The 19,856-nt window shown below is 32.0% G+C and overlaps 1 protein-coding gene across 2 annotated transcripts in view; it reads right to left on the bottom strand.

Moving 5' to 3' along the window:
• The window catches only part of LOC127701160 (uncharacterized), a 67,656-nt gene that overhangs the window by 8,991 nt on the left and 38,809 nt on the right, over window positions 1-19,856 (bottom strand). The window contains exon 2 of one of the 2 annotated variants that reach the window (XM_052204981.1): window positions 10,056-10,302. The exons of the other annotated variant lie outside the window; for it this stretch is intronic. The gene's annotated coding sequence lies outside the window, so the exon portion shown is untranslated. The remainder of the gene's footprint in view (window positions 1-10,055; window positions 10,303-19,856) is intronic. 2 annotated transcript variants of the gene reach the window in all.

The raw sequence follows: 19,856 nt of genomic DNA, 5'->3' as shown, positions 1-19,856 counted from the left end.
TTACAGAACTATGTGTTTTATTTTGACTCTTTCTATTTCTCTTTTGAGATTTTCCCCAATTAATATTATTAATGTTGTTTATATTACATGTACATTGTATACTACTACATTCATCACATAACAGATTTAAAATATTATATCTGTTTGAAAAATTAGAACAAGCTAAATGCTACCTCTGAATATAATCTGACTTACGTACAGAATTTGGTAAATGGAAGTCAAAAAATGGTGCTCTATCTACATTTTGTCTATTTAGCGCATTATTGTTTCCCCACGAGTCACGAGAGTTCATATTGAGATCATTCCTGTCCTTTACGTTTTTAGTGTTGACTCCTGAATGGTTGAAATTTCTTCTGCTTTCTGTTGTGTTCATGTTACTCCGTGATTGATATCTTGGTTTTATAGGGCTCCTTCTGAAGTGGTTTGTGTAATATTGGTGACCGGAACTTTGGAATCTATTTCTGTTTTGTTGGTTCAAATGATACTGTTGTGGTTTTCCCTTAAATACTTTAATTATTTTATTTACATTTGTCAACAGCTTTATTGTTCCATATCTATTTAGATGAATGCCATCTATAGTGTAAAATGATTTAGCTATATTATCATCCTTGTAGACAAAAGATTCATAATTTGATATAAATTTGACATCAATATGATGACACATTTGTTTTAGGATTGTGTCATATTCAGTGACATCACATTGTATCCTTGGCAATATTCCAGACACAATTGCTCGACAGTTTTGACTTCTTACATAGTTAATAATTTCTTGGTAAATGTCCACAAATTGTTGTACATTTATTTTGCTGCTTGCATCATTGCCCCCGACATGAATTATCATTGTATTGTATGAACTCAGATCCATACTTCTTATGTCATCGTACAAATCTAGAACATTTGCTCCTCTGTGAACATGAACATATATATACTCTTTTAATTTAGATGGGTTTATTCCTTTTAGAACTGAACTTCCTGCAATTAAAACTCTACTTCCTGATAAAGGCAGTTTCAGTTGTGTGTCATACACAGGATTTTGTGGTTCTTTAATTAAATCAGCATTTATTGGCTGTTCTGTTTCAAAGATAAGCTGTTCTTGTTCATGTATAGGTTCTTGTAATAAATTTTCAAATGTTGTTTTTGGAATTGTTTGATCTTCATCTAACATTTGGGTACATTGGTTACTGAGATTTTCCAGCTGCGTAAAGCTTTTTTTATTGGTGCTTTATTGCTGTGTAAGCCCTCTCCCTTTTTTCCAAAGACCGTTATTTTTTTGCTCTCTGTTAAATTCCGTGATTTTTGCGTTTCTGTATACTATGAACATACATAATATAAATAAAGTGTATTTGCTATTAAAAAAAAAACTATCAATTCCAAGTTTCTTCTCCACGGCGATCACTGCTATACTATATAGAGAGGGCTTACACAGCAATAAAGCAGCAATAAAGCACCATAACTGCTTCCTTTCCACCAGAATAAAGCTTGTAGACTTTTTATTTCATTGTTTATTATATATTCTATTTAATTCAAATATTGTTAATAAGAACAGAGACATATATACACGTGTATATATGTCTCTGATAAGAACTAGTACAGGTGCGGATTCAGTGTGTGTTTGTTTTGTGTTTATTTTCAGACTGACAGAAAATCTATACAATCGGCAATCCTCGGGTGACTCCGCTACTCTCCTTCTAGTTGAGGTACGGAATCGGCCGAGTTATAACGAATGTTAGATGAGGTACGGAATCGGCCGAGTTATAACGAATGTTAGATGAGGTACGGAATCGGCCGAGTTATGACGAATGAAAATCTATACTATTAAACGAGGAGACCTCATTTTGTGTGTCGCTTCTCTTCCTTCCCCAATAAATTAATCATCATGCCTCTGTGTCCTATAGGTACCATGCATAGTCGCATTTGTCATCCATTCTTATGATTATTCAGTTTGGGTTATTTTGGGAGAAAAACGAAGAAAAAGGCGTCCGGATATTGTTTCCGTCATCAGACCGACTTTTAAGTCATACCCAAAACTTCCGTTTAAAAGAGGGGGTGAAGGGATATTTTCGTGCAACGTGTTTTGCCACTTTTTATTTCACGTGCAGCCGTGAAAAAGGTTCGTTATTCACCGTGTTTCTTGAAATCGATAAAAAGATCAACGTGCAAGAAATTTTTAATTGTTCGCTCATCGTGAAATGGCAATATTATTTCGCGTTCTTCCGTGCAGATACCCCCTTTACTCCCCTCTTTAAACATAGTTTTCATAATTACTCGGGGACAGGACAATTATTTTCGCGTAATTCTGCATGTAGACTATGATTATAATCCTATAATATATAGAGACTCTCTATATAGTATAGCAGTGATCGCCGTGGAGAAGAAACTTGGAATTGATAGTTTTTTTTTTAATAGCAAATACACTTTATTTATATTATGTATGTTCATAGTATACAGAAACGCAAAAATCACGGAATTTAACAGAGAGCAAAAAAATAACGGTCTTCGGAAAAAAGGGAGAGGGCTTAAAATAATTGTCCTGTCTCCAAATGCATATGACTTAGTTTGATACCTTTTCTGAAAATCTCCAGACATAAAATCTTTTACAAAAATTCATCCTACAACAGTTTACATACTTTCAACCAAGCTCTAAAAACCCGCGATTTCGCGGGTGTGTTCTAGTAAGCTTTAAATTAAAAGGGATAAATTTTATCAACACAGTAATATGTTTTTGTGACTTATTGGGAATATATAAATTGTCCTTCACTAAATTACAGTAAAAAAACTAGAGTTCAGTGTATGTTCAATGGTGTTAATATGTCCTTTGATTGAGTTAAGCTATTTCAGTTGATATTTTATAGTGTGTCTTTCTATGTTGTGACGTTACACTATTGTTTCAGAAAAAGGGTGAAGGTTTGGTACCATTAAAACGTTTAAACCCGCTGCATTTGTTTGCACCTGTCCTAAGTCAGGAATCTGATGTTCAGTAGTTGTCGTTTGTTGATGTGGTTCATAAGTGTTTCTCGTTTCTCGTTTTTTATATAGATTAGACCGTTGGTTTTCCCGTTTGAATGGTTTTACACTAGTAATTTTTTGGGGCCCTTTATAGCTTACTGTTCGGTGTGAGCCAAGGCTCCGTGTTGAAGACCGTACTGTGACCTATTATGGTTTACTTTTATAAATTTTGACTTGGATGGAGAGTTGTCTCATTGGCACTCATACCACATCTTCTTATGTCTATAAAAAAGTTTTTATGGCCAAAAATAACTTTTTTTTATTCACATTTTCTTTCACAAAAAAAACCCGGACCATCTGTTAAAATACCGGGACGTTTTAAATGATGCTCTCAAAAAAAAACCCGGACAAAGTAAAACGCTGCACGTTTCAGTGAAATAGAAAGGCATTGTGCGTCGTTTGTGGTCAAAACATGTTTAGTATTCAGAATAAGATGAACAGTCGCGAACAAAACTATCATACTTGCGAAATATCGAAATAGATCAGATCGGATGTATTATCACTCGAAAACAAACCTGGTGTTCACTCGAAAAAAAACACGATATCAGCCGGACATCATACCTACCGTGGAAGTACTGACCATTTGAAAAGATAAAAATACTGGTCTTTTAACAGGTCGGGACCACTAGAATTCTGACGTCAGTATACATAGTGATTTCTCAAATACAAAATGTAAACATGTCCGTAGCAAATTGACCAATCGACACAATAACCACAATGCATGTTTGGCTAACATGTGGAATTTGGTTGTAAAGAATCTCGGAATCTCTTGTTTATTATTTTGCTCATCTAATGTTATATATGTAATGTATATAAGATAATCTTCAATTTGCTTGGTTTATATTCCGTAGTTTAAATAGATATAAGAAGATGTGGTATGAATGCCAATGAGACAACTCTCCATCCAAGTCAAAATTTATAAAAGTAAACCATTATAGGTCACAGTACGGTCTTCAACACGGAGCCTTGGCTCACACCGAACAGTAAGCTTTAAAGGGCCCAAAAAACCTGTTAAATGACGTCATATACTCGTACACGTGTATTTGGCTAAAGTATTGAAAATAAAGGATTGGTTTATCATTTCATGGCACATTTCACTACGTGCGAAAGAAAAAAATTAAAATAAAAGGAACCGCGCTTTTTTTTTTTGGTTATTTATCTCAAAGTCTCACAACTATAATCTCACAAACTAATTACACGTACAGTTACAGAGACAATGAGTATTTACAACAAAAAAATGATAGTGCAATTGTCAGTGCATGTTGTAACACTAGAAAACACTTTCTGATCGACTAAGGTATTGCAGCATTCGTTTTCGGATAATATTTTTAATGACATTTGCAATGACAGCAGAAAAATAAATTGTAGTTTAAATATCATTAAATCTATATAAATTCTTTGCAAAAAAGGAAAGATTGTTACACGGATATTTGACACTTACTTTCCCAATTTTATAAGATACCTGAAAAGTTCATGAGATTCCCGTTCTCGAAATTTGAAAGAAAGTGCAACAAATTATATTTTGAGTTTTTGTGACTTTTGGTTGCTGTCTCGTGAACGAATGTCTCAAATCTTTGTTGATCAATCCTTAATATTAGTGGCTTTTGTTCGAATATTTCAACCACTATTTTCTTACGACACAAACAAGTATTCGTTAACTTACTAGACATTTGCGGAAACTGTCATACACCTACGATTAGGATTACAATTACACTTACAGGTAGCATTTATATCTTGGGTCGTCTCGAAGTGTAACTATAAACCGTCGTCCCAAAAACAAAGTCTAACTCCTATAATGATTTTCTATAGCTGAACAACGGGGATTTTAAGAAATATATGTAGTAATGTGTACACATTAATTATTGCACATGGTGTCATCCAGGTTGAAAATGCTGTAAATGTACGGCGTATGATAGAATAAACACCATTTACTAAAATTTTACATGAGACACAAAATAAAAAATCGCAATCGACGTTGGCTAGGTTAAGACAGTTCAAAATTATTTTCAGAAAGCCTTAGTGTTAAGAAAGGGCGATCAATTAAGGAGCATGTTGATTATATTAAATATCTATGCTAAGACATACACTATTTTCCATTTTTTTAAAAGAGAATGAGGGGATATAGCGGGTGGGTGTTTAAGAACTGTTTATTCTTCATGGCATTATACTTGCCGTTCGGTATATTTTTTATTATATTTTTCATTTTTATAGTGAACCCGACCTGTTTAAAAGAAAAATAATGAATTGAACCACGACTATAATTTTTTCATTCAAATTGTGCAAGGAGGCGAAACCTTATTCTGTTATGAAACTTATCAAGTTAAATGTGTATGGTTATTTTAAAGAGCTATTATAGCTAGAGGATAACCTAGTTTTAAAAGATCCTTAACACAATCAATAAATAATTTCAAATCGGTGAACATGAATTTGACAGATAATGCCCCTTTAAATTATTTAATCTAATGTTAAAAACATGATGATTTTCCAACTTCGTGGAATTCTGCATACACAACTATAGTACATATATCAGGTGACAAATGTAATCCAAGCAATTATCGAGGAATTTCTTTAATCAACTGTATATCCAACTATTTAGCAGTATCTCAAATAAATGATTAAAACTATGGAAAAAAAATAACTAATTCCCAGTTTGGATTTAGAGTTAATCATAGAACTGCAGACAGTGTTTTTATCCTGAAAACTTCAATTAATAAATATATTCATAAAAATAAAAGTGTTTTGTAGATCTTAAAAAGGCTTTTGATTCACTTTGGAGAATTGGAATGCTTTATAAATAAGCTAAAATGGGTGTGGGAAAACATATGTTTGAAATAATAAAACAGCAGTTTATTCATACTGAAGCATCTTTGAAATATAATGATAAACATTCTGGATTCTTTTCCATTGACCGAGGAGTAAAACAAGGAGACAATATTAGTTCTAAACTCTTCAACTTATTTATAAATGACATAGTTGAAAATTTTGACTATAAAGATTCAAAACCCCTGAGAATATTAAATTCTGATATAGGAAGTCTTTTGTTGGCTGATGACCTTATCATATTATCTGAAAGTGAAGAAGGTCTTCATAATAGTATAAATAACCTATCAAATTACTGTGAAAAATGGCAGTTATGTTTAAATACTGAAAAAAAACACATTGATCATTCAACAAAGAACTACAAAACTGGAACCATATATAGTAAGGTTCAACAATGAAAAATTGATAATGTTACAGAATATAAATTCCTGGGCATCTTAATAAAAAATAATGGAAATCTAAACGCAAGTTTAACAGATTTAGACAATAAAATCACATGTAGCCTTTTGGGGAAATTTCTCTGTTAATGTATCCTGTAATATCTTTGATTCTCTTATCACGCCAATTTTGACATACAGCGTAGAAATATCATACATGGATACATATCATTCTTATTATAAAGCAAAAGGCAAATTCAAATCCCAAAACAAAGATATAGATAATTTCCAATATTTGGATAAGACTCCTTTTGAAAAGGTTCATGTTAATTTCTGTAAATACGTCTTCTAATTTATGGGTTAACCTGAACTTGGTAGACAACCAATAGAAAAAATACTGAAAACATAAAACCATTGCTAAAAGAAAGTTATACATTAAGTAAACACCTTGACTTACAAGGAGTTTATATTCATGCTCCACTTTCATCAAAGATTCTACGCAAGAAATAAATATTGATATACAAAAAATAATTTCCTGTCAAAATATGAAACTAGTAAAAAACTAAAGACTTAGATTAAGAATATTTCAAGCAACTTTTATTCAGAATTACTGGAAAATAGAATAAACAGTTTAAACGAAAATAACAAACTTTTTCTTTATAAAAGCATTTAAGTCAAACAAGACCAAGAATTTTATCTTAGATATCCAAATTTTGAAACTAGACGTTTATTTACAAAAAATAGAATCAGTGACCATAACTTACTTATAGAAAAGGGCAAATATCTGAAAATACCTGAAATCAAAGAACATGCTTGACTTGTAAAAACTTAAAAGAGGAAAAAACACTTTCTCCTCTACTGTCAAATTAATAATATATTACGTATGAAACTTTTTAATGACATCGCAATAGATAATCCTATATTTCCAAATCTGTCTGATACTGAAAAACAAGCAGTCCTGCTAAATCCTTCAATATAAACCATGTGAAAAAAATAGGTTTCTTTATAGGACAGGGATACTCTTAGTTATTTTTGCTTGTATATATATATATGTTGTGTACAAGTTATCATTTTGTACAAATTATAATTTGGTACAGAATAATTGTACAAATAAATTATAATTTGTATTTTGACTTTGTACAAATTGTAATTTGTACAAAAAGTGACTAAAATTCACTTATAACTTGTACAATAATTTAAAGTATGGATTTTGTTTTAAAAAAGCATTGATACACACTATAGAATTGTTATCCAATGTCCACACAATAAACCTTATTTGCAAAATACAAGAATACCCAGATGGAGACAGAAATGTAATTGATACATACATGCCAGTTAATTCTGATAGTACAATAAAAATTTGCCCCAGTGACAATTCTGATGGAATAATGAAAATTGACTCCATTGGCAATCATACCACATCTTCTTTTTTATATCCAGTGACATTTCTGGAAGTATAATAGAAATTGGCCCCAGTGACATTTGTGTAAATAGAAAATGGCCCCAGTGACAATCAGGATGACACTGACGTTGAAACACCAATCATACGTGCCAGGAAGCGTCTGGCCAACAGATCAAGATTGAATATCTAACCAAGAAAACAAAACGGAAATTATCAGAACTTGCTTTGAGGGGATAATGTCATGATACCAATTCCTCAGTATGATCGTGCCCCAACTGATCCTCGAAATATCTTAGGTGTAATTATTGAATCTGGAGAATTTGGGTACCGCATTGGAACAGATGTAGGAATTTTAACAGGATATTTGTGAAGAAATCAAATTGAAGCTGTTAAAAACACATCTTTATTCGCAGCAACGGTTCCTGAGCTTCAACTTTCGCTACATGAAGCAGTTAAAAAGCTTTCAATAACTGGTGGTCAGGAGTTTCTTTCATGTAAATGCAAAAAAAAGGGGGGGGGGGGGGGGGGGGTGTGCAGCAATTCTAAATGTAAATGTAAAACGCAAAAGATGTTGTGCTATTCCCGATGCCATAAGTTCACTCACATACTCAAACAAATGATACATAACTAATTTCGTATTTTGTAAATTAGGTTTATTGTGTGGTCATTGAATAAAAAATTATATTGTGTGTATCAATACTTTTTTATAACAAAATCCATACTATAAATTATTGTACAAATTATAAGTGAAATTTATTCAAATTTTGTACAAATTGTAATTTGTACAAGGAATATTTGTACAAATTACAATTTTAACAAAGTCAAAATACAAATTATAATTTGTACAATTTTTTTGTAAAAATTATAATTTGTACAAAATGATAACTTGTATACACAACACATATATATATATAGGTATCGGGTCCGTTCGCGCCCAATACACGTTCGCACCCTACACGTTCGCACCCCACACGTTCGCCCCCTAGGTCCGTTCGCACCCTACACGTTCGCACCCTTTTTTTATTCAAAAACCTGATAAATTTTTAGATGTTTTGTAAAATATTTTTATTTTCATAAATAAAAATTCGGGAATATATGTATTCAAATCAGTTTATTTTTTTGTTGTTATTATTTGTATTATGTTACAAGTATCATGTTGTACTTATATGACAATGCAAAACAAATTGAGTGTTATGTAAAAAACAATTATATCGGCCGGGAACTTTAATATGCTAAATTATGTATACCCGTATAATATAGTGAACCCGACCTGTTTAAAAGAAAAATAATGAATTGAACCACGACTATAATTTTTTCATTCAAATTGTGCAAGGAGGCGAAACCTTATGGTGTTATGAAACTTATCAAGTTAAATGTGTATGGTTATTTTAAAGAGCTATTATAGCTAGAGGATAACCTAGTTTTAAAAGATCCTTAACACAATCAATCTATCATCTATCTAATATTAATTGAAACTTTTACTAGTAAATATTTTAAAAGCAGTTTACTTAATGTGATAAACCAATAATTATTTTTGAATTTTATAAGGATATATATATTTTTTTTTTATATAAATGTACAGTTGTCTGATATGTTTTAAAGTGTCTCATAAGTCTATTCAAAGGCTGGATATTTGATCTCTGTTTTTATTATGAATTGTTGTATATATATATTGTCTGATCAAATATGTGACACTATAATAAAATAATTATTTATTTTATTTATTTTATTTATTTTTTATATAATTATTCAAATCAGTTTATTTTGTTGTTGTTATTATTTGTATTATGTTACAAGTATCATGTTGTACTTATATGACAATAAAGATTTATTTAAAAACTTTCCTCTAAGATCACCTTGCAAGGAACGCAACTCGTATTATTTAATCATCCCATGGAAGTTCCATGATCATCCCTAGGAGATATAATGAGCCCATTATACTTCCATTTTTATCCTATAATCTGAGCCTAATGTGTCTACTTTTAAAATGTGGCTGGTCAATCGTCACACCCGTCGACATTATAACAACGTAAGCTAATAAGGAAGTACAAATTTGCTTATGTTTTCTTTGTGATTGTGCATCATATGAAGAGTAAGAATGTGAATTCTAATCCTTTGACTGACCATTATAAATTTTTTAACTAACCAATGCTCTCTGATCAATACAATATTTTCAATCATAATATTTAATTAATCCTTTTAAAATACACCGAAACCCTTTGTGGGTGATACAGGCTCCGTTGTTGTCTATAATAATTCGCAAATTAAATGTATATTTGTAGAAAGCAGTAGGAAACCATATTATAATGTAGTGTCTCTTTTGCGATAAGACAAATGTATAAATTCATATAAATAATTTAATATCTGTGTTCTTCGATTGCTATGTAATATTCTGACAACATTTGTCATCTCATATTACATGTCTTTCAATAAAAATCAATGTGTCCTACCTTCTCAAGAAACTATAAGTCGTCCAGTGGTCAGCTTTAAACGCTAGCTCTTTGTTCAAACTTGTTTAAATCGATTTCCAAAATCGAATGTCAATTTTCACTTGACAGTGTTTAAATATTATGTGTACACCATATATATTTATATGCTAGAATGCTATTCCAATCATTCTAATTTTTAGTATGAATGACTGGATACGGATCATATCACATTGTCAAACTGTATACCTGTTTTCTTTTGAACTTACAACTGAAATATAAAAGACCATGTTTAAAGAGTAGACTAATCTAAATAATGGTTTGCCCACATTTAATTAAACCAATTAGCTATTAGTAAAGAAAACAAAAAAGACAAAAAAATTAATGAGCATACAATTATATAGTCTGTTCCAACTTAGGAATATAGTTTATCAGTGTTTTCTATATATTCAGGTATTTTTCATTGTGTAGTTCCAATTTCATTTATATAGATAAATAATAAATTAATCAAATATTTTTCTCTCAATAATTTAATATCAATTCAATCGATTCATTTAGAATACATGTACAACTAATGACAAAACAATGACATTCATTTATAAAAGTGTCTTAATAATTCATTAGTTTTCATGATATGAATATATCTTTTATTGCAAACATAATTTATAAAATATATGAATCAAATTTATGCATGCATTGCATAAGGAAATAAATAAAGCACTATGGTTTTACAATCTTTTATATATTGTCAAGCCTGCGAATTTTGTCGCAGAAAGCTCGACATAGGGATAGTGATCCGGCGGCGGCAGCGTTAACTAACTTCTTCAAAGCTTTATATTTTAGAAGGTGGAAAACCTGGATGCTTCATATTTTGTATATAGATGACTTATGTTACGAAGTTTCCGTCTGTCACATGTCCATTGTCCTTGACCTCATTTTCATGGTTCAGTGACTACTTGAAAAAAAAGTAAAGATTGTTTGTGATGTTAATTTCTCTCTTGTTATGAGTAATAAGATAATTATATTTTGTATATGCGTACCTTGCAAAGTCCTCATGCCCGTCAGACAATTTTCACTTGACCTCAACCTCATTTCATGGATAAGTGAACAAGGTTAAGTTTTGGTGGTCAAGTCCATATCTCAGATACTATAAGCAATAGGTCTAGTATATTTGGTGTATGGGAGGATTGTTAGGTGTACATGTCCAACTGGCAGGTGTCATCTGACCTTGACCTCATTTTTATGGTTCAGTGGTTATAGTTAAGTTTTTGTGTTTTGATCTGTTTTTCTTATACTGTATGCAATAGGTCTTCTATATTTGGTGTACGGAATGATCGTAAGGTGTATATGTCCAACTGTCAGGTGTCATCTGACCTTGACTTCATTTTCATGGTTCAGTGGTCAAAGTTAAGTTTTTGAGTTTTAAGCTTTTTTTCTAATACTATATGCAATAGGTTAACCATATTTGGTGTATGGAAATATTTTATGATGTGCATGTCAGTCTCGCAGGTTTTATTTGACCTTGACCTCATTTTCACGGTTCATTGCTCAGTGTTAAGTTTTTGTGTTTTGTTCTTTTTTCTTAAACTATAAGCAATAGGTCAACTATATATTTGTTGTATGGAAGGATTGTAAGCTGTATATGTCTGTCTGGCAGGTATCATCTGACTTTGACCTCATTTTGGTGGTTCATTGGTCAATGTTAAATTTTCATGGTTAAGTTTGTTTTTTAGATTCTTTAAGCAAAAAGTCAACTATATTTAATGCATAGATTATATGTAAGGTGTACATGTCTGCCTGGCATAGTTCATCTGACCTTGACCACATTTTCATGGTTCATTGGTCAATGTTTAGTTTTCTTTGTTAAGTCTGGATCTTCGAAACTTTGGCAAATAGCTATAGGTCAACTATATTTAGTGAATTGAATGATTGTCAGGTGTACATGTATTTCTCGTTTGCTTTATCTGAATTTGACCTCATTTTCTTGGATCATGTTAAGTTTATGTGATAGTTGTAGTAAAGTTTTATATTTAGGACTATCAACATAATATCAATGGTTAGTAAAGAAGGCGAGACGTTTCAGTGTGTGCACTCTTGTATTTCAAAAGTCACAAAACATTATATTCACAAAGTCACAAATTACAATCTTTCACTAAGTCATTCAGTTCAAATGAAGAAGATTGGATGCTGCGTCAGAGTAGTCTATTACGTTGATGAGTCCTTGTTGGTATGTGTCTTTCAATAGTTGGAGTCTGGTGTCTATTACTCTGTATCGTCGTCTTTTTGGTGGGCGGGCTCCTCCTGCTGCATACTGGATAATGGTACATTCTGTTAGTGACTGGGTCTTCTTCAGTAACTCAATGATCTCGTAGATGTTTAGGGTGGGCATGTTGGAGTCTCTTCTTTATTTTGTTGTATCCATCCTTCGGGGTCCTTCTGTGTAGAAGTGGTTCCATAGAAAGCGGTATCCTTCAACCCAAAAACTCTGTCACGTAATCTGTAAATGATGTTGTAGCGGGTATGTTGTCAGCTTCACCAATGTCTTCTAAAGTTGTAAGACATACATCCTCAACAAGGTGGGGTGGAAGAAGAGGTAGTATTAAGGCTCGTCGTATAAGTCGAGTGATGTCTTCATTTTCTTTATAGTATGACTGTAGTCCACATTTCTGTGCCTTTTGCCAAATACAATGGGTAAGTGGAAGAAGAAGCTTTAACGGTTACCCCTGGGAACACTGTCCGTGCTGCGTTGTTGGTTACTGTCTCGTTATCAATAAGTACTGTTTCTGGTTGAAGTTGTAACTGATGTAGTTGAGCGATGTAACGTATGTGGCTGAAGAAGCGTGAATAGATGACCTCGTCTTTTCCTTGTTGTAGAGCATACACTAGTGGGAACATAGAACAATCTACCATTGCATGAACTGTGTACAGCTGATGAAAGAGAGTTGGACATGAGTAGAATGTGCCGTCGCAGAAGATCGTGTTGGCAGCAGCAAGGTGTGTCAAGTTGTTTGTTGTTGAGAAGATCAGCATGGGTGGGTAGATGTTGTCCGTCGTTAAAAGGAACTGTTTTCTTGTAGTTGTAAGGCACCATTCATCCTGCTGGTCGATGTCGATAGTTGTCTTGGGTGGGACGTGTCTGTTAAGTGACCTTTGGTGGTAGAGTGATGTGTTGCAGGAGTAATGGGTAAAGCTTGGCTACTGAACAGTAGCATTTGTATTTTATTTGTTAGAATTAATTGGATATTTTTTATATTAAATTTCAGAACAGTGCATTTATTAAAATTGAAAACAAAAAATAAGGTGAATAAATAAAACGAAATTTAAATGACACTTATTTTAATCTTAAGTTTCATTATTTTTTTTTTCAGAATGTACCAACACTTAAAACAATTTGTTGATAAAATGTCAAAATAATAAACATTTTTGTATACATTTTTGTCTATATTTTTTTCCTATTTGACAAATTCAATACATTCCCTGCTGAAAAAAATATAAAATATAAAATATTTTTGCACTTTTTCCTTGATTTAATAGCAGAATTAAGTCTGTTTTATGAAATTTTACAGGTAAAATAAAGGTAAAAAATATGACTATAATTCAAAAATAAACTATAATTGTTAAAACATCAAAACATCCTATGTTTTTATAAAGATGCAATTAAAAGTGGGCAAACCAGGATGACATCCATGTACCTATACCGTTTTTTTTTTTAAATCCCCGTTTCTTAATTAGCCCTCTATTGTTTATTATGAACACAAAATATACCATTTAATCTGGGACTATTATACTAGCATAATAGTCCCAGATTTAATTTAGATAATTTTATTAAGGGTTTTTAATTTGGTTGTTTGATGTATGAAAGTAAGGGATGAAATTAAAACTAATTTGTTAATTATTTATGATATTTTTTCTAAATAAAGGAAATTTGTGCAGAAAAAAGGAATGAATTTAATATCGATTTTTACACGAGCAATTGGACTAGGTGATGTAGTGAAAAACAAAAATTCTATAGTAAAAATCGTATAATACCGAATGTAGTTTTGTTAAGCAAGATTTGAAAAAATATTAAAACCGATGTTCATTCGTAAATAATACATGTATAACATTTGCATATAATGATCGTAAAATCAAAGGAAAAGTTCTCTAAATTATCTTTAAATCTTTTCAGATTTTTCTAACGTTTCTTTAAAATCTCTATGTTGATGTTAGATTATATAAGCGGTGGAAAATTTTCAGTGAAGTTGTAGTGTTGAAAAGGAGAGGGGAGAACATTTCCAATACTCTTAATATTCGTCAGTTTGGAAATTTTACTTTCTAAAAAAAATCAAAGTGTAGAAAGAGCCAAAAAGAAAACTATTAATGTAAATTACAAGATAAAAAAAACACGTTGCGCACGGAATTGGTACCAATAACAATAGGGCCACCGACCTCGTTTTTTTACGGTATACATTATTCAAGGTGATTTTCTTAAAAGGCAAGTTGTGCATTTGCATACGTTATAACACAGAACTATTTAATATTTTGTTCACCAGGGGGGTGGGGACATAATAAAAGTTACTATTTGTTGAAATGTTCCCATCGATGCATTACACTTGCACGCAAAAATAATCACGTTTGCGTGCGAACCTTTCACAAAATGGTAAGAAAGTTATGTATTATTACGCATGCGAATGCACTACCGCCAATGGGAACTTTTTAGAGTGACTTACTTTCTTGTATGTTCTTTTTGACCCGGCCATTTTAATGGTTCCATACCTAAAGATTTTTGCGGAAATATACAACATTTGAGGATGCCGAGGGTATAGAAAGCCATTATCTGATTTTACCACATATAGCATCTTTCTTGTTCAGTTTCATTTTTGATATATCTCACCGTGAATTAATCAAATATTTGCATTGACATCTGTTCTAAGATTGTTTTATTCTGTTCTAAAATATTTAAAACACCTCTGAATCTTGAGTCATGGTTGAGCCGTCATGTACTAAGATGGTATTTAGTTCATCTATGCAGTAATTGTTACACGTTAAAAATCTTAGTTTCGAGTACCGCAAACAAATAGCATTCCAGATACTTTTATTTCCTCAACTTTTTTATATGCTTCTGCCAAAATATCCGTTTTTCAGTATTTGTTTTGTTTTTTTTTTGCTTTTTTGTTAGTTTTTGTTTTTCCTTTCCTTTTTGGCAAGGAACGAATATCTCATTTTTTTTTTAAAAATGTATAAGTTTTTAGATGCCATGTAATATAAAATCATCACATATTGAATTACTGACTAAGAACATTAGCCTTGAGCAAGCAAGCTACTCACTTAAATTGTTCAAAGATTGAAATCCAAAATAAAACTTAAACAAAATTAATTTACTTTTTCCTTCTGAAAAAAAGTATATATAAATAAGAAGATGTGGTATGAGTGCCAATGAGACAACTATCCATCCAAGTCACAATGTGTAAAAAGTAAACCATTATAGGTCAAAGTACGGCCTTGAACACGGAGCCTTGGCTCACATCGAACAGCAAGCTTATAGGTCCTAAAAAGACTAGTGTAAAACAATTCAAACAGAAAAACCAACGGTCTAATCTATATAAAAAACGAGAAACACTTATGAACCACACCAACAAACGACAACCACCGAACAACAGACTCCGGACTTAGGACAGGTGCATAAAAATGCAGCGGGTTTAAACATTTTAACAGGCGCCAAACTTCACCCTAACCTGAAACAGTGGTATAACATTACAACATAAAAAGACACATAATAAAATATCAATTGAAATGGCTTAACTCGATCAAAAAGACAATACACAAAAATAAGTAAATATACACTGAACGAATAAGTTTGATCTATTACAAAATATAAAAAAAAGACAACTTTAACCTAGGACAAAATGGCGTTAAAAAAAGTAACGTACACCGGTAAATTTAAATATAATAATTTTTGTTGTTAGGAGTACAGAAACAATTTTTTACAAAATGAATTTGTTGTTCATAGTACGAGTACAGAATAGAAAATATATTTCGTCATACTAAATACTTATCAAAGGTGGTACATATTAAAAATAGTAAGACGATATATAACACAAAATAAGTAAACATTGAATAACAGAAATGCATTACAATTTGTGTCAACAGGTCAAATTAACACGAAAGTACGATTTGAGAGTACTCGCAGTTACTGAAAGCTATGTTAAAAGCCAAAAACAATTAATAATAAAAAATCATGCACCAGAGACTAAAATGAATTAAAACACATCCCAGACAGGGATTTAGTGTTTAAACGCAATGGACAGTCAAAGATTTATCGCAATTCGCAAATGTAGACATCTGAGGTTATTTAAACATTTAGAGGCGAAATATTACGTATAAAAATTGCGTATTGGTAGAACGTTGTAACATTATCTCAATTTTTTATTTTCCGACATATCTCTGAATGGTTCTCTAACTCATCGATTCTCATTGTTAACTTTAGTGGTCGATATAATTGGTCGACAGCTTGCTTGGTCGCTAGCTCGAGTCTGGTCATTTAAAGTATGAAATTATTTGACTGAGGGGCAGTGACATGTAATCTCAATGGAAATGAGATTTGCCAATGCTTATACGACCACATATAAAATGTGATTGACCTGTCATAATTAGTTCCCATTAATCTGACCTAATCACGAACACTTTTCTTAACTAATTGTTGACGCCACTGCCGCCAAAAACAACATTCAATTGGTCATTCTATTTTGACCACTTTCTGTATACTTTTTCTTGTTATTTCTTTGCAGTCTTTTATTTTGAAATAATCACCCCACCCCCCTCATTTTGCCGCATGCTTCTTTAAAGTAATAACTATATGATAATGAAATTGTCAGTGTCTTTTAACCCCATATTTCTGTTTCATAGGTAAATAGTACGGAGCCCCTTTAGTGCCAAAGATGAAATGTATAAAATTTGTGCGCGTGACTTTAAAACTTGTGCGCACAACTTTTAATCTTGTTATAAATATAAATAAATAAGCCTTTTTGCCCACTTTTTTCTATGCTTAAAGTTGTGCGCACAAAGGTAAAAAGTTAAGCGCACAAGATTTAAAAGTGTGAAACCGGATTGCTTTCAGAAATGATTATTGGAAATGGGATTTGTTCCAACACTGTGCGAAACGTCTATATGTTATTTTTTATTTACGCTCTTTTGTAGACGGGACGTATTACATTGTATGTATACCGTTGTCCGTCTGACTGTCTGTCCGTCCATCAATCTTCACATGTCGCACACTTTCCTAAGTATGCTTGCAAACTGCCAATAAAAAACTTAGTCAAGGTTTTTGGCCCATTTTGTAAGCCTGTGTATCGCGAACTATTCAAAGTACAATACTATCAAACAGCAACAATACTGAATAAAAGAGACGTGATATTTTGTACAAGTACCAAAGAGAAACGTCATTCACAGCAATCATATCTATTGTTTCACTGCATTTTAAAAAATGTTGATTTTGTGGCAACGCAAGCCAAGATTTTTACAGAAAATCCACGGCCTTTATTACATATAATTTAGTTATAACAATGACTCACTTGTTTTTGTCCTGCAGTCAGCAAAGTATTGTACAAGTACATGTAACAGGTTCACAAATAGATATTTGCTTTATTTGTATACAGATAAAATGTCTCCAGTTTCTCCGCTTCCATATTGATTGTCAATGTAAAGATTTGTTTTTTACATTTTGGCAACATATGAAAAACAGTGATGTTGAAGTACAACTTGAAATTGTTGCACTGTCTGTAAGACATGATGTCCCCGCCTGACCATAAGAAATTATAAATTTAACACTATGTATGATGATCTATCTTTTTTTTAATTCTGAATGTCTACACTTGCAGGAAAAAATATCCAGCCAAAAGATTTCAACTTTCCAGTTTTAGTAGTTTTGGTACCAAGTTCAACTTCCCGGTATTGATTAAATATTTGACTGAATACTAAAAAATCTTATTTATTGCATTAGGGACATTAAACTGTATAGTAGTACAAAGTTAACCATGTTTTCACTTTTACAGCAAGTGAGAAGAAATTGAAGTCCAACTATCGGTTTTTGTGAATATCTAAAATGCCCCGGGACAAACCATGATCTCTTTATGCAGCTAGTACCAAAAATGACTGAAGTCTAAATGCCTGGCATTTTATGAATATTTGAAAATAATCAAAATCCTGTGAACATGCACACCTCTATTATGTGTAAAAACATCCTACAAAATATTAAAGCTGTAGCTCAAAAACTGTAGGAGGAGATAGCCAGACAAACCATGTATCTATATCCGGACGGAAGGACGGACAGGGGTAAACTAATATGCTCCTCGACATTTTGTCACGGGGGCATACAAATCCTGGTGGTTATGTGTGGTCCAACGATTTGTATAGTAATATACAAATCCTTGTGTGGTCTACATCCTCAGCATTTAATTTTCAAGATGCACTCTGTCACTCAACTTGTAAAACGCTAATAAAGAATTTGATGAACATTAAAAGTCTATGGAATCTGAAAGTACAGCAACAGAGATCTTGAATTTATCATAAGTGGCCGCTTCAAAAGGTAAAGACGAAGGACAATTATTGTCGAAATTTCCACACAATCTCATTATTAATGTTTTAATACAGAGGAATAGATTACCTTAGCTGTATTTGGAAAAACCTTTCTGAATTGTGTTCCTCAATACTCTTCAACTAAGTAATTCATTTGGCCTTTTAAACTTTTTGATTCGAGCGTCACTGATGATTTTTTGTAGACGAAACGCGCGTCTTGCGTACAAAATTTAAATTCTGGAGTCGGTTTTTCAAAATACGACTAAGATTAATTGTATTACTAAGTATACTGAATTGATCATGACTTACGATCAATCCCAGTCGTAAGTTTTTTTGTGAAACCGACTCCTTGTATCTATGATGAGTTTATAGATACGTAAATATAAATAAAACTTCATTCAAACAGACCGTGTAACATAACTTAAACAAAGAGATAAAGATCCAAACCAATACTGGAATCTATTGAAATCATTGAAAGAATCGACAATAATACATAATCTGTTGAACCAGATGAATGGTTTCTTCTTCATATCTGAATAAAACACCTTCAAATCGTATATCGACGTTAATTGAGACAAACGTTTTAGTAGAAAATATGAAAAATATCAAAAGTTTAAGTGAATTAGATTACAGAATTTCAGTTAAAGAAATTTCTGATTCAATATCTCATTGAAACAGCAAAGTGGAAAAGTATGTGGACTACATGAAATTCCTGTTGTTAAACCTTCTGCTGCAAAGACTCTCCAATTTAGTGCTCTCTACTCTTCAGGTAACTACCCTACACAGTGGTCATCCGCATATTTGTCACCGATTTTAAAAAGCTGTAACCCAAGCAAAACAGAAAATTACCGTGGTTTTGGAATTTACTCTTAAATCCGATCAAGGAAAATTCTTTACTAATTTTTCAATTATTTTCTTTTTGGTACAGAAACAAATCTGGAATTAAAAGAATTTAAAGAAAGGAAAATACTATGCAATATCATAATAAGTGCACACCCCCTAAACATAGACGGATATTTATGTAAAAAACTATATAAATAAATCACAAAGCTAATCACTGTGTATCATCGCCACCAGCAATTGGGTACCAACGGAGCGAGGAGAAAGGAGAGAGAAATAAAAACAAGGTAAGAAATCCTTTAATTTAAACCATTTCTACCATTTTGATGAGTTACCGTGTATGAACCGATTTTCTGATAAAATAATTCTTTATTTTTTTATGCCAACAATTAGCAAACAAAGACAAGATTTAGTGTTATACTCCAAAACTAT

The sequence above is a fragment of the Mytilus californianus genome, unplaced genomic scaffold, assembly GCF_021869535.1.
Source record: "Mytilus californianus isolate M0D057914Y unplaced genomic scaffold, xbMytCali1.0.p SCAF_5, whole genome shotgun sequence".
Taxonomy (NCBI): domain Eukaryota; kingdom Metazoa; phylum Mollusca; class Bivalvia; order Mytilida; family Mytilidae; genus Mytilus; species Mytilus californianus.
Note: the sequence above shows the minus strand (reverse complement) of the source record. Positions and strands in the feature narration are given on the sequence as shown.